Source organism: Rana temporaria, chromosome 1 (assembly GCF_905171775.1).
Source record: "Rana temporaria chromosome 1, aRanTem1.1, whole genome shotgun sequence".
Taxonomy (NCBI): Eukaryota; Metazoa; Chordata; class Amphibia; order Anura; family Ranidae; genus Rana; species Rana temporaria.
In genome coordinates, this window is record NC_053489.1 from 24,479,292 (window position 1) to 24,504,578 (window position 25,287).

The 25,287-nt window shown below is 47.6% G+C and overlaps 1 protein-coding gene across 2 annotated transcripts in view; it reads right to left on the reverse strand.

Annotated features, from left to right (window-relative positions):
* UNC13B (unc-13 homolog B) overlaps nt 1-25,287 on the reverse strand; it is a 580,491-nt gene that overhangs the window by 276,815 nt on the left and 278,389 nt on the right. The gene's annotated exons all lie outside the window — the stretch shown is intronic.

Here is a 25,287-nt window from a genome sequence, read left to right on the forward strand (position 1 = left end):
CCACTGGGCCTATTCTGGCACTTCTCTCCTTCATGTAAAAAAAACAATTTTTTTGCTAGAAAATTAATCAGAACCCCCAAACATTATATATTTTTTTTTAGCAGACACCCTAGGGAATAAAATGGCGGTCATTGCAACTTTTTTTCTCGCATGGTATTTGCGCAATAATTTTCCAAACACCTTTTTTGGGGGAAAAAAACATGAATTAAAAAACAACAAAACAGTAAAGTTAGCCCAATTTTTTTGTATAATGTGAAAGATGATGTTACGCCGAGTAAATAGATACCTAACATGTCAGGCTTTAAAATTGCGCACACTCATGGAATGGCGCCAAACTTTGGTACTTCAAAATCTCCATAGGCGACGCTTTAATTTTTTTTACAAGTTACTATTTTCGAGTTACAGAGGAGGTCTAGTGCTAGAATTGTTGCACACGCTCTAACGCACACGACGATACCTCATATGTGGGGTTTGAACGGTGTTTACATATGTGGGCGGGACTTGCATGCGCGTTCGCTTCTGCGCGCGAGCTACCGGGGATAGGGGCGTTTTAAAAAATATTTTTTTTCATTTTATTTTTATTTTACTTCATTTTTTTATTTTTACACTTTTATATATATTTTTTATCACTTTTATTCCTATTACAAGGAATGTAAACATCCCTTGTAATAGGAATCACTGTGACAGGTCCTCTTTATGGAGAGATGTGTCAATAAGACCCCACATCTCTCCTCCAGGCTGGAAAGCATGAAATCGGTGAAAAAAGATTCACCGATCTCACACCGACAGCCGCAATTGCGGCTTTGTTTACTTTCGGGTACTGGGCGTGACGTCAAAACGTCGCGCCCGGGCCTCCAACGGTCATAGAGATGACGGTGACCGTCTGGTCACCAGTCATCTTTATGGTTCTGCAGTGAGCGACGGCCGATTCGCTCTCCGGGCCCCCGATGGCACGGGAGAGCCCAGAGAAGCACCGGATGGCGGCGGGAACGTCCCCTCCCGCTGCCTCTAAGAACGATCAAGCGGCAGAACTGCCGCTTTGATCGTTCTTAATGTGCACAGAATCGCCGGCTGAAGACGGCGATATCTGAATGATACCTGTAGCTGCAGGCATCATTCAGATATCACCGCACAAAGTGAAGGACGTCTTATGATGTCCTGCGGTGGGCAAGTGGTTAAAAATCATATTTAGGACTGCAGTACACTGAGTGCCTTGACGTTGGCCTGCAGCTTACACAGGTATTTGCAAATACATGCAACTAAACCTCTGTTTTTAATTACATACAGTTAGACAGATTAATTTGGTTTAGTGCTCTTTTGGTTGGTAACATTGAGCCTGGCTATTATGGAAACATTTTTTATATTCCATATATATATTTAATCGCATACTGCTAAAAACGCATCTCATTCAAAGTCCCAACTCTCCCCCCCTTTTTATACATTTACAGGGATCAGTGTCTATCACATGCCTCATTCAAAGTCCCAACCCTATTCCCCCCTTTTTAATAACAGTTAGAATCACTCCCTAGGACACACTTAACCCCACCTAGTGGCTAACCCCTTTACTGCCAGTGTCATTTTCACAGTAATCAGTGCATATTTATAGCACTAATTGCTGTAAAAATGACAATGGTCCCAAAAATGTGTCAAAAGTGTCCGATGTGTCTGCCATAATGTCGCCGCCATTACTAGTAAAAAATTATAATATTAAAAATGCCATAAAACTATCCGCTATTTTGTAGACGTTATAACATTTGCGCAAATCAATCAATATACGCTTCTGGCGATTTTGTTTTTACCAAAAATATGTAGAAGAATACGTATCGGCCTAAACTGAGTAAAAAAATAAATTTTATACATTTTTTGGGGGATATTTTAGCAAAAAGTAAAAAATATAAAATTGTATTCAAAATTGTCGCTCTATTTTTGTTTACAGTGCAAAAAATAAAACCTGCAGAGGTGATTCAATACCACCAAAAGAAAGCTCTATTTGTGGGGGAAAAAAGGACGTAAATTGTGTTTGGGAGCCACGTCGCACGACCGCGCAATTGTCAGTTAAAGCGACGCAGTGCCGAATCGCAAAAAATGCTCTGGTCTTTGGCCAGCGAAATGGCCCGAATATAACCCGAGGCACCTAAATTTACCACAAAAAACTGGGAAAACGTATTGACTCGAGTATAAGCCTAGGGTGTCCATCTGCATGCCTCACTGTGCCCATGACTAGACTGACGTTTAACATGGGAGTCTATGGAAGGGGTGCCCGGGTTTGAAAAAAATCGGTGCTCCCCAGTTATAGGTCCCCTAGACAAAAAACACTTGTAGAGGAGAAATGGGGCTACATGTTTGCCAAGTTCCGGGTCCAGGGGACCTACGACCGGCCAGTACCGGGTCCCCAGAGTCACCGGAGAAATTACTGTTTAACATGGGAGTCTATGAAAGGGGTGCCCAGTTTTGAAAAATTGGTGCTCACCGGCTGTAGGTCCTCCAGACAACAAACTTTGCACACTTGTAGGGGAATAGCGGGGCTATTTGTGTGCCAAGTTTGGGGTCCAGGGGACCTACGGCCGGCCGGTACCTGGTCCCCAAATTACCGGTAGATCAGGCGCAAAAAGGTGACTCGAGTATAAGCCGAGGGGGCATTTTCAGCACACAAAAAAATGTGCTGAAAAACTCGGCTTCTACTCGAGTATATACGGTAATTTACGGCCCTATATAAGTATTTGAAATAAATAAAAAATCTATATATACAGTATACGTGCGTGGAAAGTCCTCGTTAAATACAGAGCATTAGAGGGCTCAGGATTGTTTTATTTGTAATTAATCTGCTTTGATGTCTTTAAACATACAAAAGTGAAATAAGACGGATGATCAATTATTTTTGCCTTTGGGTGGATTTATTCCCCTTCCTAACAAGCGCCTCGTTTTCCAATAATCCCACAAGTCTCACCTTCCTGGCTGCAGAGGAGATTAGACGGAGCGAGGTGTCGGAGAGGGTTGTGGAGGCGACGGTGGGGGCTGCGCCGTGCGGCAGGGTGACAATGTGCTGTGACAATACATCCCTCTATGGGGTCCTTCCCTCCCGCTGGGGGGAAAAGACGGAATAACTGAAAAGGTTTTCTTGTACAAAGACATCATTCCCTCCAGTGTTACAGACATGCATACAACATGCGGGACGCGAGCGTAAACACAGAACTGACGCACGCAGAAGCTGAAAAAGCGCCAATTTTTGCAAAGACGCAGGAAGACGTATTCCGAAGCATAATAAATAAAATAATAAAATAAATAAAAAAATAAATAAAATAAAAGCGTTCTTCCAATTTCAATCCGTGCAAAACCCAGTTTTTAGCCATGACTAAGCGCTGATACCCCAGTGCGAAACGCGTCAGGTATCCACCCCACTGTCTGCTGTGACTTGTAGTGCCGTTTCCATTTTTTACCCTTAAAAGCAACTTTTTAAGAATTTGCGGCTGTCCAGTCTTTTCTCCGGTCTTCGTGCATAACCCAGTGCTCCCCACAGGATAGATAGGGGCAAATATATCTTCTTACCAGATATGAAGACCTTCCAAGGTCTACATCAGGGCTTGCCATCTAGGAGCCAGCTAAAAAAGTTAGGTGCCAGGAACGCGCCCCGTCCCGCCGAACTCGCGCGCAGAAGTGGGACGCATACGCGAGTGTCGCGATTGGTAGAGCGAGAGCAATAATTCTAGCCCTAGTCCTCCTCTGTAACTCAAAACATGCAACCTGTAGAATTATTTAACCACTTAAGACCCGGACCTTTAGGCAGCTAAAGGACCCGGCCAGTTTTTGCGATTCGGCACTGCGTCGCTTTAACGGACAATTGCGCGGTCGTGCGACGTGGCTCCCAAACAAAATTAGCGTCTTTTTTCCCACAAATAGAGCTTTCTTTTGGTGGTATTTGATCACCTCTGTGGTTTTTAGTTTTTGCGCTATAAACAAAAATAGAGCGACAAAAATAGAGCGACCTTACAGGTCCGGCTGCTCCCCCTCAATTTCTTTTTTCATTTTTTTTGCATTACACCTGTAAGGGGGGCCCGATGGTCCCCAGGGCCCCTTACAGGCCCGGCTGGTCCCCCTCACATTTTTTTTTTCATTACACCTGTAAGGGGCCCGATGGTCCCCAGGGCCCCTTACAGGCCCCCCTCCCGTTTTTTTTATAAATTTTTTATTTATTTATTTTTTGCATTACACCTGTAAGGGGCTCAATGGTCCCCAGGGCCCCTTACAGGCCCGGCTGGCCCCCCTCTCGGTTCTTTATTTATTTTTTATTTACTTATTTTTTGCATTACACCTGTAAGGGGCCCAATGGTCCCCAGGGCCCCTTACAGGCCCGACTGCTCCCCCTCACTTTTTATTTTTTCATTTTTTTTGCATTACACCTGTAAGGGGCCCGATGGTCCCCAGGGGCCCCTTACAGGCCCGCCTCCCATTTTTTTATAAATTTTTTAGTTATTTCTTTTTTGCATTACACCTGTAAGGGGCCCAATGGTCCACAGGGCCCCTTACAGGCCCGCCTCCCATTTTTTGCATTACATCTGTAAGTGTCCCCAGCCCCCCCTCCCCCGCTTATTATCTTGCATCAGGAGAGAAGAGATTACACTTTTTTTTTTTTCGTCTGCTCCAGGGGGGCCCTGCCTAAAGCTGTGTAAGGGGCCCCAGAATTTGTGATGGCTGCCCTGGGCATTACACACTGGTATCAATTACTATTCCATTCAAATAAGGTGGATCTAAAGTGTTATTAGGGATCTGCACTAAGCAACTGTTCCCATAGATATCTGAAGCGTTAATGTAATCGTATGAACATTATATTAACTCCGCTACTCGGGTGTGAATACCGAGGACTGTGCGCTATGAAGAGGGATTCTTATAAAAGCTCGCCGTGCGCTTTCCCCTTGATTGCAATACGAATGTAATTGTGGTGGAATATTAGTAGAACTGGATACATTATGTACAGTGAAAAATATCATTTATATTTTATAATGGTTGTTTGCCTTCACAAATTGCTATTGGCATTTAAATGTATATTCATTATCAGTGAAGGAAGCCGGCAACGCATATAACCTTGGAGATGGGGGGTTCATACATACGATGCGGCTGGATTTCTAAAGTCCCGGAGTCCGCACTCTGATTATGGAATTATTTCTATAGGCTTCAGCAGATACAATATGCGCTAATAAAAGATGTTTCTTTAGTGCAATCCGGAATCAGGGGATAGGAAGTCGTGAGAGACGCAAGATGTCACTGGAAGGCCAGAAAGTGAACAGAAAAACTGCATTAACCACTTGAGACCCGCGCTATAGACAAAAGACGTCAACAGCACGGCTCTCAGGTGCCAAGTGGATGTCTTTGGACGTCATTTAAAGTGCATTACCCGCGCGCGCCTCTGGGGGGTAAACACTGTCCCGGCGCATCGCTGGGAAGCCGATGCGTGTACCTGGCGGCCGCGATGTCCGCCGGGTACACGCGATCGGCGGTGACAGCAGGGACGTGGAGCTCTGTGTGTAATGATGGTGTGTAAACACAGAGCTCCACGTGCTGTCAGAGGAGAGGAGACCGATCTGTGTCCCTTGTACATAGGGACACAGCATCGGTCACCTCCCCCAGTCACCCCCCTCCCCCCACACAGTTAGAACACACCCAGGGAATACATTTAACCCCTTCCTCACCCCCTAGTGTTAACCCCTTCCCTGCCAGTCATATTTATACAGTAATTAGAGCATTTTTATAGCACTGATCGTTGCATAAATGTGAATGGTCCCAAATTTGTGTCAAAAGTGTCCGATACGTCCGTCGCAATATGGCAGTCCCAATCAAAATCGCAGATCGCCGCCATTACTAGTAAAAAAAAAATAAATAAAAAAAAAATCATAATTCTGTCCCCTATTTTGTAGGCGCTATAACTTTTGCGCAAACCAGTCGCTTATTGCGTCGAAAAATACGTATCGGCCTTAAAGCGGTGGTTCACCCTGCAGAACAACATTTCAGCATAAAATTCGGCATTTTTTTTTTTTATATAGGGTGAACCCCCGCTTTAACTGAGAAAAATAAATTGTTTTTTTTTTTTTTTTAATGGGATATTTATTATAGCAACAAGTAAAAAATATATATATTTTTTTTTAATTGACGCTTTTTTTGTTTATAGCGCAAAAAATAAAAACCGCAGAGGTGATCAAATACAACCAAAAGAAAGCTCTATTTGTGGGGAAAAAAGGACGTCAATTTTGTTTGGGAGCCACGTCGCAAGACCGCGCAATTGTCAGTTAAAGCGACGCAGTGCCGGAAGCTGAAATTTCGCCTGGGCACGAAGGGGGTTTATGTGCCCAGTAAGCAAGTGGTTAAAAAACAAAAAAAACAAAACCACCTGAAAAAAGTTACCATTAGGGCCGAAACAACTAATCGGTTAATCGACAACTAATCGATTATGAAAATAGTTGTCAACTATTTTCATAATCGATTAATCGGCCAGTTGATTAGTTGGCCTGCATATAGTATGCATTATTTGTTTACATATCAGGAAATACAGTGCAGCACACATACAGCTCAGTACACCATCCATACATGTCACCAAGTGCCTGAGAATTTGGTGCGAGGAGCAATGCCTCGTGGGACATGTAGTCCTGGGCAGAAAGTGAGTGGTTCTAAAGGCAGAAGTTTTTTTACCTTGCTATAGCGGGCGCTCGATACTATACTTTGCAGCTTGCTATTGAGGCTCTCTGAGGGCAGGAGGAGCCAGAAGCATCGATGAGGGACCCCAGAAGTGGAGGATCAGGGCTGCTCTGTGCAAAACCATTACACAGAGCAGGTAAGTATAACAAGTTTGTTTTAAAAAATAAAAATCACTTTAAAGACTGCAGGGAAGATCAGCATCTGACCCCAGATAAAGTGGAGGTAATAGAAGGCATTACAATTACTGTAGTTGGTTATTTATATTTACCACTGCATATGGATATTTAAAGCGGGGGTTCACCCCAAAAAAAATTTAACATTACATTCAGCCGAGTTGTCAGAATGACATTAGGCTGTTTTTTTTTTTATTTCATTGCCGTACATACCGTATTTTCACCGCCGCTTCCAGGTATGTAATCTGCGGGACAGGGTTAAAGCAGCGCTGGAAAAAAATGGCAGCCACACAAAATATTGTCCCAATTTGGACATTTTCACTTAGGGGTGTACTCGCTTTTGTTGCCAGCGGTTTAGACATTAATGGCTGTGTGTTGAGTTATTTTGAGGGGACAGCAATGTTACACTGTTATACAAGCTGTACACTCACTACACAACATTGTAGCAAAGTGTCATTTCTTCAGTGTTGTCACATGAAAAGATACACAAAAATGTGAGGGGTGTACTTACTTTTGCGATACTGTACATAACTTTCAATGATTTACCGTATTACAGAGGAAAGCAAAACCTGGAAGGTTGGGGTGAAAAGCAACCAAAATAAGTCAGTAGACGCCTTCTTCAAACATTCGGTGTATTATCAGGTCTCATTTCCATCTCACACCCCAAAACTAATGGGATTATCTCCTCATTTCAGAATAGTGAGCGCAGCCAAGAGAATCGTCCCTGATGCCCCCCGGCCAACGCTAAATCCGGAGCTGTGGGTTTTATAGGACAAATACAGCATAATAATATAGAGAGCCAATTATTCCAAAATGTATACGCTTCACACTTGCTGACCATTGTAAGTGCCATGTACAGAACACATGGGCCCGGATTCAGGTAGATTTGCCCCTTATTTACGGTGGCGCAGGGCAGCGTTTTTGCCCTGCGCCCCCGCAAATTTACTGCGCTACCCGCGATTCACGGAGCAGTAGCTCCGTAAATTGCGTGTGCGCTGTGTAAACTTGCCCTGCGTAAGGGCGCCTAATGTAAATGATCCCGTAGGGGGCGGGAATCATTTAAATTAGGCGCGCTCCCGCGCCGAGCGTAGAGCGCATGCTCCGTCGGGAAACTTTCCCGACGTGCATTGCGGCAAATGACGTTGCAAGGACGTCATTTGCTTCAAAGTGAACGTGAATGGCGTCCAGCACCATTCACAAATCACTTACGAAAACGACGTAGATTTCAAATATCGCGACGCGGGAACGAAGGGTATCCTTTAGCATTGGCCGCGCGTGCTATTCGGATGTGCAAACTTACGCGTAACTCGACGTACGCAAACTACGTAAATTGCGTACGCAGGGCTCGCGCAACGTTGTGAAATCGCTGTTAGTTTGCAATTTGCATACTATACACTGAGCACAATGGGAGCGCCCCCTAGCGGTCATCGCTAGAATGCAGCCTAAGATATGCATGGCATAAGAGCCTTATGCCACGCAGATTTTAGGCTGCAGTCGGCGTTACGATGTTCCTGAATCAGGAGCATTAGTAACGCCGGGGCAAGTAAGCAATTGCGCTGCGTAACTATGGTTACACAGGCGCAATTGCTTCTTGAATCTGGGCCATGGATCTTATGGAGGAGGAGCAAGTATCACCAAACAGGATATGGGGAGAGGGATCAAAAGATTAAATAGTGTTGAAATCTAGAATAACAATAAAAAAAATGAATCTCTCAGGGACTCTAATGATGAATTCTTAGGTCTGTACACCTGCTTTGCCCATTATGAGGGGTTCCCACCATCCCTGTGCTGAGTTCCCAGGTCTGTACACCTGCTTTGCCCATTATGAGGGGTTCCCACCATCCCTGTGCCAAGTTCCCAGGTCTGTACACCTGCTGTGCCCATTATGAGGGGTTCCCACCATCCCTGTGCTGGGTTCCCAGGTCTATACACCTGCTTTGACCATTATGAGGGGTTCTCACCATCCCTGTGCTGAGTTCCCTGGTCTGTAAACCTGCTGTGCCCATTATGAGGGGTTTCCACCATCCCTGTGCTGGGTTCCCAGGTCTATACACCTGCTTTGACCATTATGAGGGGTTCTCACCATCCCTGTGCTGAGTTCCCTGGTCTGTACACCTGCTGTGCCCATTATGAGAGGTTCCACCACCCCTCTGCTGAGTTCCCTGCTCTGTACACCTGCTGTGCCCATTATGAGGGGTTCCCACCATCTCTGTGCCAAGTTCCCAGGTCTGTACACCTGCTGCGCCCATTATAAGAGGCTCCTACTTTTCCAGCACTGTGTTTCCAATATTCGTACACCTGCTGCGCCCATCATGAGGGGTTCCCACCATCCCTGTGCTGAGTTCCTGGGTAAAAGTTTTAGGAAATAAGTGAAGAACCATAAACGACTACTGGGTGACAACACTAGAAACAACGGTGCTCAGGGCCGTCTTAATAGCATCATGGGCCTCTGGGCAAAGTAATGTACTGGGGCCCCAGCTTTCCCCAATTTACACATCTACTTTCTAGAAATAAAGTATAAATTGTTGATAGAGCTAAACATATATTCATTAGTACTTTCAATAAAATCGATTTTACAAAAAGGAAAACATTCCATAAATCAAAGACTAGTCAACACAAAGGGAACAGTACAGGGGGGAATGCAGAAGGGCACAGTACAGGGGGAATGCAGAAGGGCACAGTACTGGGATCAGGAAGGCACAGTACAGGGGGAATGCAGAAGGGCACAATCCTGGGAGTTTAGGAGGGCACAATACAGGGGGAATACAGAAGGGCACAGTACAGGGGGAATACAGAAGGGCACAATACTGGGACCAGTTGGGCACAGTACAGGGGGAATGCAGAAGGGCACAGTACTGGGATCAGGAGGGCACAGTACAGGGGGAATGCAGAAGGGCACAATCCTGGGAGTTTGGGAGGGCACGATACAGGGGGGACTGCAGAAGGGCGCAGTGCAGGGGGAATGCAGAAGGGCACAATACTGGGATTAGGAGGGCACAGTACAGGGGGAAAGCAGAAGGGCACAGTACAGGGGAATGCAGAAGGGCACAATACTGAGATTAGGAGGGCACAGCACAGGGGGAATGCAGGAGGGCACAATACAGGGGGAATACAGAAGGGCACAGTACAGGGGGAATGCAGAAGGGCACAATACTGGGACCAGTTGGGCACAGTACAGGGGGAATGCAGACGGGCACAGTACAGGGGGAATGCAGGAGGGCACAGTACAGGGGGAATGCAGGAGGGCACACTCCTGGGAGTTTAGGAGGGCACAATACAGGGGGGAATACAGAAGGGCACAGTACAGGGGGAATTCAGAAGGGCACAATACTGGGATCAGGAGGGCACAATACAGGGGGAATGCCGACGGGCACAGTACAGGGGGAATGCAGGAGGGCACAGTACAGGGGGAATGCAGGAGGGCACAATCCTGGGAGTTTAGGAGGGCACAATACAGGGGGGAATACAGAAGGGCACAGTACAGGGGGAATTCAGAAGGGCACAATACTGGGATCAGGAGGGCACAGTACAGGGGGAATGCAGAAGGGCGCAATACTGGGATCAGGAGGGAACAGAACAGGGGCAATGCAGAAGGGCACAGTACAGGGGCAATGCAGAAGGGCACAGTACAGGGGCAATGCAGAAGGGCACAGTACAGGGGCAATGCAGAAGGGCACAGTACAGGGGGAATGCAGAAGGGCACAGTACAGGGGGAATGCAGAAGGGCACAATTCTGGGATCAGGAGGGTACAGTGCAGGGGGTAATGCAGAAGGACACAATACTGGGACCAGGAGGGCACAGTACAGGGGGGAATGCAGAAGGGCACAGTACAGGGGGGGATGCAGAAGGGCACAGTACAGGGGGGGATGCAGAAGGGCACAGTACAGGGGGGAATGCAGAAGGGCACAGTACAGGGGGGGGTCAGAAGGGCACATTATAGGTTCTGGGACACTTCTCGGGACACGACCATATCGGGACAGTTTAGTAAAAAAGCATTACTGTCCCAGAAAATCTGTGACAAATGGCAAGTATGATGTAATGCATGATTATTGTGCCCCCCCAGTAACCTGGGTAGTGCCCTTGCATTAAGATGGCCCTGACACTGCTGTCCAAGATGAGCAAGTCTAGGCTCCACCTATAAATAAATATCATATTTGGGTGGACTGACTATCTACAGAAAACCAAATCCTGCATTACAGAGAAATTTCTGTTGAGTCCCTCTGTGCGCTGCTAACAAGCGATCTATGAAGTCGAACAACGGACGTCACCACAAACACGCACAACGCACGGGCCCCCGGATCTTCTCCATATTCATGCAGACGAAGGACTAGGATGTCTGAATTAAGTGACACAATCAGGTGAATCCATTTATCATACCGTCCCTCCCCGTACCCCACAGACACCAACGTGAGATAAAGAGGAGCCCGGGGACTGCATGAGACCAATTTATACCAAGAGAAGAAAAATAAAACTGCCAATCACTAGAAGAAGAGAGGACGATCCAACCTCACCAACGTGGTGACCTCACATTGTGTCTGCCAGTGCCCCTCGCACTATATGTATCCTGTGACCCAATTTTTAAGATTGCGAAGGACCTGTCCATGCTGTGGAGTCTTATGTGCGCTACAACGCAGGACCATAGCAAGCTAAAAGCACCATGGGAACTTGTAAAGATCTACGAAGGTTTTCAGTGCATAACCTTTTAGACGGCAGTGGGTCCATTACATCATGGTCAACGGCAGCTCATAGAAAATGCTATGACATTTTTTATTCAAGTACGGCCCATGTGCCGGAAAAACCCCAAACCTGTAAATATGCACCTTGCATTACACATCAACGCATTGCATTACAATTCTGAGGTAGCCCCGTGTGCATTTTCTAATGCAATGATATGAATGGACCCTAAACGTTTTAATTTTGCCTGTACTGTATATTTTATAATAGAATAACCCCTATGATCCTCAGCTCCATCTAGTGGCCAAAAGGCAGCGTATATACTCAAGTATAAGCTGAGTTATTCAGCAAATTTTTTGGTGCTGGCTGGGAACTGGCCGGCCGTAGGTCCCCTGGACCCGAAACTTTGCACACATGTAGCCCCAGTTCTCCTCCACAAGTTTGCTGTCTGGGTGACCTACGGCCCGGGGAGCACCGTTTTTTCAATGCCGGGCACCCCTTCTATATACTCCCATGTTAAACGCAAGTCTAGTCAAACAGTAGGTGTTTGTGATATTGTGTTTTTAGCACGACAGCATCGCGCTGATTCTCGGCGACATGGTGCCGAGATCTCGCCGACATCTTGCACTCACTGGAATAGTGACAGCACATTCCAACGTGCGCGTCATAGAAGCGACGGGAGATCCGACTTGGATTCCCGCCAATTCTACACGTGTGCGGCGTTTGTTATGAATCCTGAGGGGGAAGTCCCCGCCGGATTTTAAATAAAAATTCGGCATGCGTTCCCCCCTCAGGAGCATACCGGGCCCTTAGGTCTGTTATGGGTTGTAAGGAGAGCCCCCCTACGCCGAAAAAACAGCGTAGGGGGTCCCCCTACAATCCATACCAGACCCGTATCCAAAGCACGCTACCCGGCCGGTCAGGAAAGGAGTGGGGACGAGCGAGCGCCCCCCCCCCCCCTCCTGAGCCGTACCAGGCTGCATGCCCTCAACATGGGGGGGTTGGGTGCTCTGGGGCAGGGGGGTGCACTGCGGGGCCCCCCCACCCCAGAGCACCCTGTCCCCATGTTGATGAGGACAGGGCCCCTTCCCGACAACCCTGGCCGTTGGTTGTCGGGGTATGCGGGCGGGAGGCTTATCGGAATCTGGGAGCCCCCTTTAATAAGGGGGCCCCCAGATACCGGCCCCCCACCCTAAGTGAATGGATATGGGGTACATCGTACCCCTACCCATTCACCTGGAGGCAAAGTGGTAAAAACACAAATAAAAAACACAGGGTATTAAAATATTTTATTAGTCTGCTCCGGAGGCTCCCCCTGTCTTCTTTAGCTCTTTTACCAGGGGGAGCTTCTTCTTCCGATTTCCGGGGGTCTTCTCCTGCTCTCCGGGGTCTTCACCGCTCTTCTGTGACGTCTTCTCCGCTCTTGGGGGGGTCTTCTTCTATGTTCGCCGCTCTCCGCTCTTGACTCGGCGCACCCCGGTTCTTCCTCCCGCTGTCCGGTGCATTCTCCTTCTTCCGCTGTTCTGTGACGTCTTCTCCTCTTCTTCCGCTGTTCTGTGACGTCTTCTACTTCTCCCTTCAGGCCGCTGTGCTGTGACGTCTTCTCTTCTTCTCTTCTCCCGATGTTGACACGCCGGGCTCTTCTTGCTGCAATGACGAGTGCGCGGCTTGCGTCGGACTTATATAGGCCTCACAGTCCCATCATGCTCCGGTAGGTACCACGTGGGTAGGTATCACATGGGTAGGTACCAGAGCATGATGGGACTGTGAGGCCTATATAAATCCGATGCAAGCCACGCACCCGTCATTGCAGCGAGAAGAGGCGACGTGTCAGCATCGGGAGAAGAGAAGAAGAGAAGACGTCACAGCACAGGGGCCTGAAGGGAGAAGTAGAAGAAGTCACAGAACAGCGGAAGAAGAGGAGAAGGCGTCACAGAACAGCGGAAGAAGGAGAAGGCATCGGACAGCGGGAGGAAGAACCGGGGTGCGCCGAGTCAAGAGCGGAGAGCGGCGAACATAGAAGAAGACCCCCCGGAGCGGAGAAGACGTCACAGAAGAGCGGTGAAGACCCCGGAGAGCAGGAGAAGACCCCCGGAAATCGGAAGAAGAAGCTCCCCCTGGTAAAAGAGCTAAAGAAGACAGGGGGAGCCTCCGGAGCAGACTAATAAAATATTTTAATACCCTGTGTTTTTTCTTTGTGTTTTTACCACTTTTCCTCCAGGTGAATGGGTAGGGGTACGATGTACCCCATATCCATTCACTTAGGGTGGGGGGCCGGTATCTGGGGGGCCCCTTATTAAAGGGGGCTCCCAGATTCCGATAAGCCTCCCGCCCGCATACCCCGACAACCAACGGCCAGGGTTGTCGGGAAGGGGCCCTGTCCTCATCAACATGGGGACAGGGTGCTCTGGGGTGGGGGGGCCCCGCAGTGCGCCCCCCTGCCCCAGAGCACCCAACCCCCCCATGTTGAGGGCATGCAGCCCGGTACGGCTCAGGAGGGGGGGGGGGGGCGCTCACTCGTCCCCACTCCTTTCCTGACCGGCCGGGTAGCGTGCTTTGGATACGGGTCTGGTATGGATTGTAGGGGGACCCCCTACGCCGTTTTTTCGGCGTAGGGGGGCTCTCCTTACAACCCATAACAGACCTAAGGGCCCGGTATGCTCCTGAGGGGGGAACCCATGCCGAATTTTTATTTAAAATCCGGCGGGGACTACCCCCTCAGGATTCATAACAAACGCCGCACACGTGTAGAATTGGCGGAAATCCAAGTCGGATCTCCCGTCGCTTCTATGACGGCTCTGTCTCCATCGCGGCAAGCCAGCTCGGCGCTGGCTCCCGCGATGGGGCTCGTAGGTGCTCAATCTCGCCGAAAAAGGGAGCGAGATTGACACAATATCGCGTGCACCTACTGTAGACACAGTGAAGCATGGGCACAGTGAGGCATGCCGATGGACACCCTAGGCTTATACTCGAGTCAATACGTTTTCCCATTTTTTTTGGGGTAAAATTAGGTGCCTCAGCTTATATTCGGGTCGGCTTATACTCGAGTATATACGGTATATTTTCTCACTGAGGTAGTTAAAAAAAAAAAAATGGATGAATTTTGGTAGCTAGAGGGGGCTGATGTTCACAGACAGATCATGGCTTGTGGGAGGAGCTGTAAGGGTGATTGTGACAGGAAGTCGGGTAAATCTATGGGTATTGTCACAAACGGGACATACATTTCCGCCTTGCTTAGACAGTACACTAATCATTATTAGGCGTCGGCTGCGAGAAATAGCCAGACAAGGTCTAAGGGCGTTGAAAGACTCCAGCTGTTCAGAATGAGGCAATTAAGGCCTCTATAAGTAGCCCAAAGGATTACCACCAATTGGCTGCATCCTTCCTAAGGCTGTGTGAGTAGGAGAGCAGTGCCAGAAGGTCTTCTGTGAAGGTGAGGAGAGGATTGATTTTTCTGTGTGATAAAAATCAAAAGACTACTGTTTTGTGCAGTATGACCAGCACCGTCTACCCAGCAGTAGGCTGTGTTAGACTTCATAGATAGGTTCCTGTGTGGAAGGTAGACGCCCAGAGTGGCTAGGAGTTATTTTATGTTTGATTTTGTTTATGCTGTTTGGATGCTTGCAATTGTTTTCCAGCAAGATGGAAAAATAAACCAAAAACTTTGATTTTCAACCGTCTTCGACTGCCAGTCTGTATAAATTCAGTGTGTGGTGAACCCAACCAAGGGGTCACACACCCCGCTACCGAGCTAACCCCTCACAGTAATGTACATAGCTTCCTGATAGCATCACAACACCCTGCCTCTGTACTCCTCTCAAGGATATATATATATATATATATATATATATATATATATATATATATATATATATATATATATATATATATATACACATACATATACATATACATACATACATACAGTCTGGAAAATAATTATTTGATCTCCTGCAGATTGCCCACTTACAAAGAAATGAAGGGTCTATCATTTTTATCATAGGTGTATTTTAAAGGATAGAGACAGAATATCAACCAAAAATCCAGGAAAAAAAAAAAAAAAAAAACACATGATACAAATGTTATAAATTGAGATGCAGTTCAGTTAATAAGTAAAATAAGTATTTGATCCCCTACCAAACAACAATAATTCTGGCTTCCATAGACTGGCTACTGTAGGTGTTCATATGGCACACAGATTAGTCCTGTCAATGTAAGAAGGTTCTCCTAACAACAACTTGTTATGTTCATTGATTCACGCAAACCGAACGACAAACTCTAGGACGACATGGACGCCACCCCCCCATTCTGGGATAAACCATCACCCCAAGCGCCAAAGTCAAAAGTCTAGGCTTCACCTTTGACTCTGACATGACTATGGACGCACAAATAGGATCAGTAGTCAGCGGATCTCACCATCTTCTCCGCCTGCTACGAAGACTCATCCCCTTCATCACGGAAGAGGATACAGCAGTAGTAGTTGGATCAATTATTAACTCCAGACTTGACTACACAAACTCCCTCTACTTCGGACTCCCCAAATACCAGATTTCCCATCTACAAGTCGTCCAGAACACGGAAGCCAGACTGATAACAGGAAAAAAAAAACTGGGAATCAATCACCCCGTCCCTGAGGACCCTTCAATGGCTAGCCGTAAAGGACCGGGTCACATTCAAGGCCCTCTGCCTCACTCACAAATGTACACAAGGAATCGGCCCTCAATATGCGAGAAAATAAAATACTACAACCCCAATCGCGTTCTTTGATCAACCAACCAAAACCTACTCCAAGTCCCGCTACAAGTCTAAAGGAGAACGAAAATTCGCAGTCCAAGGACCCCGGCTGTGGAACGCTCTACCAACTAACATCCGAATGGAAGAAAATCATTGAGGCTTCAGAAAAAAACTTAAGACCCACCTCTTCTGAAGGATCAGGACAATAATGGATACTAAGCGCCTTGAGGCGATTCAGTTCGCATTTGCAGCGCTATACAAGTTATTCACTCACTCTATGTGTATAAAAGACACCTGTCCACAGAATCTCTCTCTTCCATCCAAACCTCACCATCATGGGCAAGACCAAAGAGCTGTCAAAGGACATCGGGGACAAGATTGTAGACCTGCACTAATATCCTCCAGACCCATTATTAGCTTTGTTTCCATTTTCTGTACTTTCTCCATTTCCAGCACATCCTTCCTGGGGACTGGTGCCCAGAACTGGACGGTATTCTCCAGGTGCGGCCGGAACAGAGTCATGAAGAGCGGGAGAATTATCGTTTTATCTCTGGACTTGATCCCCTAGTTTAATGCATGCCAATATTCTGTTTGCTTTGTTAGCAGCAGCTTGGCATTGCTGAGATCATCATCTACTAGGACCCCCAGGTCCTTTTGCATCCTAGATGCCCCCAGAGGTCCCCCCCGTGTATAGATTGCATTCGTATTTTTGCCACCCAAATGCATTATTTTACATTCTTCTTTATTGAACCTCATTTGCCATGTAGTTGCCCACCCCATTCATTTGTTCAGATATTTTTGCAAGGTTTCCACATCCTGCGGAGAAGTTATTGCCCTGCTTAGCTTAGTATTGTCCGCAAATACAGAGATTGTACTGCTTGCCCCATCCTCCAGGTCGTTTATGAACAAATTAAATAGGATCTGTCCCAGGACAGAACCCTGGGGGACCCCACAACCCACCCCTGACCATTCCGAGTACCTCCCATTTTTTACCACCCTCTGAACTCACTCTTGTAGCCAGTTTTCAATATGTGAGTTTTATATACGGTATTTATCAGCGTATACCGCGCACTTTTTTCCCCTTACAATCAGGGGAAAATCGTGGGTGCGCGATATACGCTGATCCCCGCTGTCTCTGAGCCGCTAGCCTAGAGCCGAGCTGAGTGTACTGCGCACTCGGCTAGGCTCGGCCACACTCAGCTCCGCCCACCGCAGCCTAGAGCCAAGCCGAGGGTACTGCACACTCGGCTAGGCTCGGCCACGCTCGGCTCCGCCCGCAGCCACGCGAGAGGAGCCGAGAGAAGCCGAACACACAGGAAATCCGGCTCCTCTCGGCTCGCGCCAAATCCAAAAACGAACACCGGACATGCTGGACGGAGACGGACACCTGGATGGAGGCCGCAGACGGACACCTCCAAAGCCGCAGACGGACCCCACGCAAGGAAGCCGCAGACGGACACCCACAAGGCTGGACGGACCCTGCGCAAGGCCGTAGACGAACGACGGACAAGGCCACCGATGGCCGCAGGGCAAAAATGTAAGCTTTCTTTTTTTTTTACCTTTCTAAGCTTGGGGTGCGTGTTATAAGCCAGCGTGCGGTATTCCCCGATAAATACGGTATTCATTTTGTTTATTTATATTAATTGCAATACAATTTAATATTTAACATTTTTATTTAATTCCTGTAATAATGTATAATGATTCTAAAAAAAACAAAAAAAAAAACTCTGAAAACAAAGGGCAGCGACATCAAACAGCGCAATGTTCAGCTACAAAATACTGGAATTGAAGGGAATATTTATTGAAATGCTCCTTCTTCCTCTCATCTATATTAGGCTCAAAGGAAAAGTCTTTGAAGTGGTGAAGAAGACGACGATATCTGCACTAGAAGAGTGATTTCTCTTGCAGCACGGAAGTGCGGTGTAATCCTTTGCGCGGCAGAATATCAGCAAATGCGCCTCTGCCAGAACAAAACAGCAATTATTATTTTTTTTCGCGCTGTCTTCAATTTCATTTCCAAAATGTCCCAGCGGCGGAGGTAACCCCCGCCAGGCCCCGGTTTAGCATGCCAGACGATGATGAGGACTTTGCTGGACAACATGCAGGATTACCAGATGGGATTAGGGTGGTGAGGTGGAAGGCGTTCCTTTCAGTCTCCGGGATTAGGGGTGGATTAAGCGCACAATATAACATTGCATTGTATGCGGCCTTAGAATATGTAATTAATTTGACAGTCTATTATTTTCACTCTGTTTAAGCACACACACTGAAAACCAAAAGCGTTCAGAGATAATAGATATGACCCCGGAAAGATGGTGATGATCCGCCATGTAACTAATAATTACGATTTCTGAAGACAAACTGCTGGCGGCCCACTCACAAGACTTAAAGGAGAAGCCCAGAACTTCAGAAATACCAAGAAACGTTGCTGACATAGAATTACTAAATTCAAAAACATTGCAGAACCTAATTGTGACTGTCTGCCGGTGGAGCAAATGGACCTCCAGTTGGTGGCAAGGCGACGGGCATGGACCTCCAGTTGGTGGCAGGACGATGGGCGTGGAACTCCAGTTGGTGGCAGGACGACGGGCGTGGACCTCCAAATGGTGGCAGGACGACGGGCGTGGACCTCCAAATGGTGGCAGGACGACGGGCGTGGACCTCCAAATGGTGGCAGGACGACGGGCGTGGACCTCCAGATGGTGGCAGGAGGACGGGCGTGGACCTCCAGATGGTGGCAGGAGGACGGGCGTGGACCTCCAGATGGTGGCAGGAGGACGGGCGTGGACCTCCAGATGGTGGCAGGAGGACGGGCGTGGACCTCCAGATGGTGGCAGGAGGACGGGCGTGGACCTCCAGATGGTGGCAGGAGGACAAGCATGGACCTCCAGTTGGTGGCAGGAGGACAAGCATGGACCTCCAGATGGTGGCAGGAAGACAAGCATGGAACTCCAGATGGTGGCAGGAGGACAAGCATGGACCTCCAGATGGTGGCAGGAGGACAAGCATGGACCTCCAGATGGCGGCAGGAGGACAAGCATGGACCTCCAGTTGGTGGCAGGAGGACAAGCATGGACCTCCAGTTGGTGGCAGGAGGACAAGCATGGACCTCCAGATGGCGGCAGGAGGACAAGCATGGAACTCCAGATGGTGGCAGGAGGACAAGCATGGAACTCCAGATGGTGGCAGGAGGACAAGCATGGACCTCCAGATGGCGGCAGGAGGACAAGCATGGACCTCCAGATGGTGGCAGGAGGACAAGCATGGACTGCAGTTGGTTACATTAGTAAAACTGCTTTTCCCATCCCCTAGACATAAAACAAGAAGTTAACACCCTTGCGGTGCAGGCGCGGCACCCCACTGCAAGGGTATTTTTATATTTTTGCATAGATGTTCAATAGGGCACAAACAATTGCAATATATTATTCCTTTTTTTTATGAGATTAGGTTGCACCGAAGATACCCAACATGTGTCCAAGAAACGCCAAAATATTTGAGTAACCTAAATTTTCCCATAGGCGACACTTTAAAAGCCCCTACAAGTTACAAAATTTAACCGTGAATAACAAGGCCTAGAAGTACTCCGGCGTGCCTAGCGATATACAGCATGTGTAGCACAACAGACTTTTTCTTACGTAGGTGCCTCTGATGCGTGCGTTTATGTTCATATATATGCAGGAGGGCTCGCATTTATTTTTATTTGTCAATAAAAACAAAGCAGCAGTGAACATGTTCAGATGCAGTAAACATACACAAGTAGAGAAAAGGTATATGAACTTGTAAAAGATATACATGGTGCAGGTAGGGGGAGGGATATCAACCTCCGATCTTCAATGTTATCAGATGCAATGGGATCCTTTTAGAGGAACTATGTAGCATGTAGCACTGCAATATTAATATCACATTTACTGTGCACACTAAACAACCTAAAATAAACAAGAAACAGAGAAGAGAAAGAAAAGAGGGGGGAGAAAGGAGAGGGAAGGCCAGATGGGGTAGAGCACCAAGGTACCTCAATGACTTTATCGCTGGCTCATGGCAGGTCCTCCCGAGAATGCCACCGCTCCCAGACCTCGTTGTGGTCACCAGCCTGTCCCTTATCCTGGCCGTAATTTTTTCCATTAACTCTACGTCTTTGACCCTGGCATATAGGGCCTCCTGAGATGGGGGCGCTGTTTTCTTCCAAGGGAGGGCTATTAAGCACCTCGTTGCTGTAGGGACATGCCGGAGCAATTTTTATATGGTTTAGCCATTCTTGGTTGAGAGAGAACCAGGAGGAAGAGTTTCGGGGTCATGGGTATGGGTGTCTCGAAAAAGTGAGACAGCAGTCTCTGTGTCGAAGTCCAGAACATGACTATCAAGGAGCAGGTCCAATATATATGGAAGAGAGTGCCCCTAGCTTGCTGGCAGCGCCAGCATCGATCAGTGGTAGACTCTATGGAGGGGTACCAAAAGAAGAGAATCTTTTAGGCATTTTCTTTGTAGAGGGTACACAGGGAGCTCTTGGCCGCAAGACTCCAGACCGCCCTCCACGCCTCCTCCAGGATCTCCTCCCCCAGCTCCCTCTCCCACCAAAGCATATATTCATGCTTACCCTGGTCCTGTATAGAGTACTCGTTTAGGATACGGTATATATCTGAAATCAACCCTCTGTGTGAACTGCCCTGGAGTACAATGTGTTCGAGGGTGCCGAAAATTGCAAGCGTGGGGCTACCGTTTGGGCATAATGACGTATCTGTAGATAGCTATAGAACGCCTGTCGGGGATGGTCGTGTTTGGTTTGGAGCTCTGTAAATTACATTAGTTTAGGAGAGCAGGGGGGTTCACCTGGTGCCCAGGGCTCGCATTATTTTACATTTTATGTTTTTATCACATAAAGGACCAAAATGCTCCCAATGTAAGACTATTTTGTTGTGACAGGTTCTCTGTAACGAGACACCAGGATTCTACACGAATACGGATGTCTCGCCTGCCCTATTCTGAAGCTAATGGGGTGCAGATAGTGTCCATTAGCTTCTTCCCACAGCGGCCAGGACAAGTGACAGCCGCACCCGGAAGTGATGCAATACACCTCGCTTCCAGGTTCACATTAGGAAGAGGAGATCAGCAGGTTTTCTTCCCGGCGACACTTGCCACGCTGGTCCCAGGAAACAGGGTTGGGGGGTTGAGTCACACTACTGCATGGAAGCGATATTTGCTTAAAACCAGCTTGTCAGATTTATACAAGTGTGTGTATAATCCCCCACTGGTGGCAGCAAATGGTATAGGGTTCCCTATACGAACACAGCAAAGCAGCCCCAAAACATAACCGAGCATCCTACCATGTTTCACAGTTGGTATAGTGTACTTTTCTTTAAAAGTGTCAGGTTTTTCATAACCAATAACCAGACTATGTTGCTGTGCTCCATGTGCTAGTGGGAGGCAAGAGCAGAGTAATAACCTTGTGAACCTCTGCTGTCCAAAAAGCAAGGGAGGGTTTCTAGACCATTTTTTATCAACCAAGGTGCTGCGGAACCCTGGCATGCCGTTTGGGTTTGTCAAGGGGGAGGGGACTGCATTGTGATGGGGAGTACTCATATTTGATATGGGGGTGGACTCTTGAAGTTATGGGGGGGTGTACTCTGATGTGATTGGGGAGGGGGAATGACTCAGTCATGAGGGTACTCTGTTTTTGGGGGTTGTCATTCATAGGGTGGACCCTCTGATGAAGATGGGAGGGTGGACCCTCTGATGAAGATGGGAGGGTGGACCCTCTGATGAAGATGGGAGGGTGGACCCTCTGATGAAGATGGGAGGGTGGACCCTCTGATGAAGATGGGAGGGTGGACCCTCTGATGAAGATGGGAGGGTGGACCCTCTGATGAAGATGGGAGGGTGGACCCTCTGATGAAGATGGGAGGGTGGACCCTCTGATGAAGATGGGAGGGTGGACCCTCTGATGAAGATGGGAGGGTGGACCCTCTGATGAAGATGGGAGGGTGGACCCTCTGATGAAGATGGGAGGGTGGACCCTCTGATGAAGATGGGAGGGTGGACTCTCTGATGAAGATGGGAGGGTGGAAACTCTGATGAAGATGGGACGGTGGAAACTCTGATGAAGATGGGAGGGTGGACCCTCTGATGAAGATGGGAGGGTGGACCCTCTGATGAAGATGGGAGGGTGGACCCTCTGATGAAGATGGGAGGGTGGACCCTCTGATGAAGATGGGAGGGTGGACCCTCTGATGAAGATGGGAGGGTGGACCCTCTGATGAAGATGGGAGGGTGGACCCTCTGATGAAGATGGGAGGGTGGACCCTCTGATGAAGATTGGAGGGTGGACCCTCTGATGAAGATGGGAGGGTGGACCCTCTGATGAAGATGGGACGGTGGAAACTCTGATGAAGATGGGCGGGTGGACCCTCTGATGAAGATGGGAGGGTGGACCCTCTGATGAAGATGGGAGGGTGGACCCTCTGATGAAGATGGGAGGGTGGACCCTCTGATGAAGATGGGAGGGTGGGACCTCTGATGAAGATGGGAGGGTGGGACCTCTGATGAAGATGGGAGGGTGGGACCTCTGATGAAGATGGGAGGGTGGGACCTCTGATGTGATGGGGGAGGGACCTCTGATGTGATGGGGGAGGGACCTCTGATGTGATGGGGGAGGGACCTCTGATGTGATGGGGGAGGGACCTCTGATGTGATGGGGGAGGGACCTCTGATGTGATGGGGGGAGACTCTGTCATGAGAGTACTATGATGTTTAAGGGGGTTGTCATTCATAGGGGGCACTTTGATGGATAGGTGGGTGGACCTCTGATATGATGGGGGGACCTCTGATGTGATGGGAGAGGACCTCTGATGTGATGGGGGAGGACCTCTGATGTGATGGGGGAGGACCTCTGATGTGATGGGGGAGTACCTATGATGTGATGGGGGAGGACCTATGATGTGATGGGGGAGGACCTCTGATGTGATGAAAGGAGGACCTCTGATGTGATGGAAGGAGGACTCTCATGAGAGTACTCTGATGTTTCAGGGGGTTGTCATTCATAGGGGGCACTTTAATGTGATAGGTGGGTGGACCTCTGATGTGTTAGGGAAGGGGGGACCTCTGATGTGATGGGAGGATGACTCTGTCATGAGGGTACTCTGTTGTTTCGGGGGGGGGGGTTGTCATTCATAGGGGGACTTTAATGTGATGGGTGACCTATGACATGAAGGGGGGGGGGCTCTGACGTGAATTGTGTGGTCTGATGTGATGTGGCCATCTCTGATGTGAAGATAATTTCATCAAGGTGGTTGTGCGCATTGTCCCAGGCTCAGGTTTCCCATTGGCATGTAACATTTTTACATTTCAGACTGGGGTGCCTCAGGATTTTGCATACTTCTAAAGGGTGCCACCACTGAAAAAAGGTTGGGAAACGCTGCTCTAGATGACTCATTTGCTGCTGCAGGGGAGGTGAAGGACCTGGATGTGCAGGCTGGTAGGATTGCTTGGATCTCAAGACATCATGAAAAGTATTGCAAAACCATTGGCAGGTCAACCAGTTCCCACTACAACTGCTTATTGAGCTGCTTGTCTGTAGTTTAGCTTTAAGCTGACCACATTCCCATATATAAAAAAATATATATATATTTTAAAAGAGTCTGGCTACCCCTGAAATAGGAAACTCTCATTTACTAGGGATGTGAGTTGTGCAGGAGCCGGTACTGCCCCGAATATGCCAAAGCTCATGAATAACCCGAGGTCTGAGTGACTTGTCCATCTACGAGAAACACGGCCGTACCTGGCAAGAGACCGAGCGCCACGGGACAGGAGGGAAATTGCCGGGACCGATGATTGACAGATATCATTAAAACACAACAAGTCCCGAGGATAGGTCTTCAGGAGAGCGCGGCTCGCCACCGCATCGTCTACAGGATAACAAGACGCCTCCGCCGCTCGCAGGAAACGCCGCAATTATAATTCTCAGGGAGACCGGGATACCAAATACACATCACTACAGCTCTGTACACCGAGGGCTACAAAGACAGACAACCCACCAATGTAACCTCCGCAGGAAAAAAATAAAACCGATTCTTCACTAATACAACACGCAATTTATGTGTGCGCATTTCTAATACAGCCTTTCATTGTTACTAAAAATGGCCTATTAACAATATTATTATTAGTAACATTATTAATAACAATGATAACAGTTCTTACTCAATGGTGATAATAGCAATAATAATAATAGTCAAATAATTGTATCATTATTATCTATTATCTTATTATAATTATTATTATATAATTATTATTATATTATTATTTTAGACTAAAAATGGCTTATGAAAAATATTATCAGCAAATATTAATAACAATGATAACAGTTCTTGCTCAATGGTGATAATAACAATAATAATAGTCTAATGTATAATTTTATCATTATGATCATATTATTATTATATTATTTTAAGCTAAAAATTGCTTATAAAAAAAATATTAACCGCAAATGTTAATGATAATAATGGTAGTAATAATAATAATATTGATAAGAATAAAAAAAAATCCAGGTAATGCAACAACAGAATCATTTTTACTATTAACAATACCGTATATACTCAAGTATAAGCCGACCCGAATATAAGCCGAGGCACCTAATTTTACCACAAAAAACTGGGAAAACTTGAGTATAAGCCTAGGGTGTCCATCTGTATGCCTCAATGTGCCCATGCCTCACTGAGTCCATGCCTCACTGTGCCCATGCCTCACTGTGTCCATGACTAGACTTACGTTTAACATGGGAGTCTATGGAAGGGGTGCCCGGCTTTGGAAAAAAAAAAAATCGGTGCTCCCCAGCCGTAGGTCCTCCAGACAGCAAACTTTGTACACTTGTAGAGGAGAACTGGGGCTACCAGGTCCCCAAAGTTACTGGAGAAATTACCGTTTAACATGGCAGTCTATGGAAAGGGGTGCCGACTTTGAAAAATTAGTGCTCCCTGGCCTTAGGTTCAGCGGACAACAAACTTTGCACACTTGTAGAGGAAGAGTGGGGCT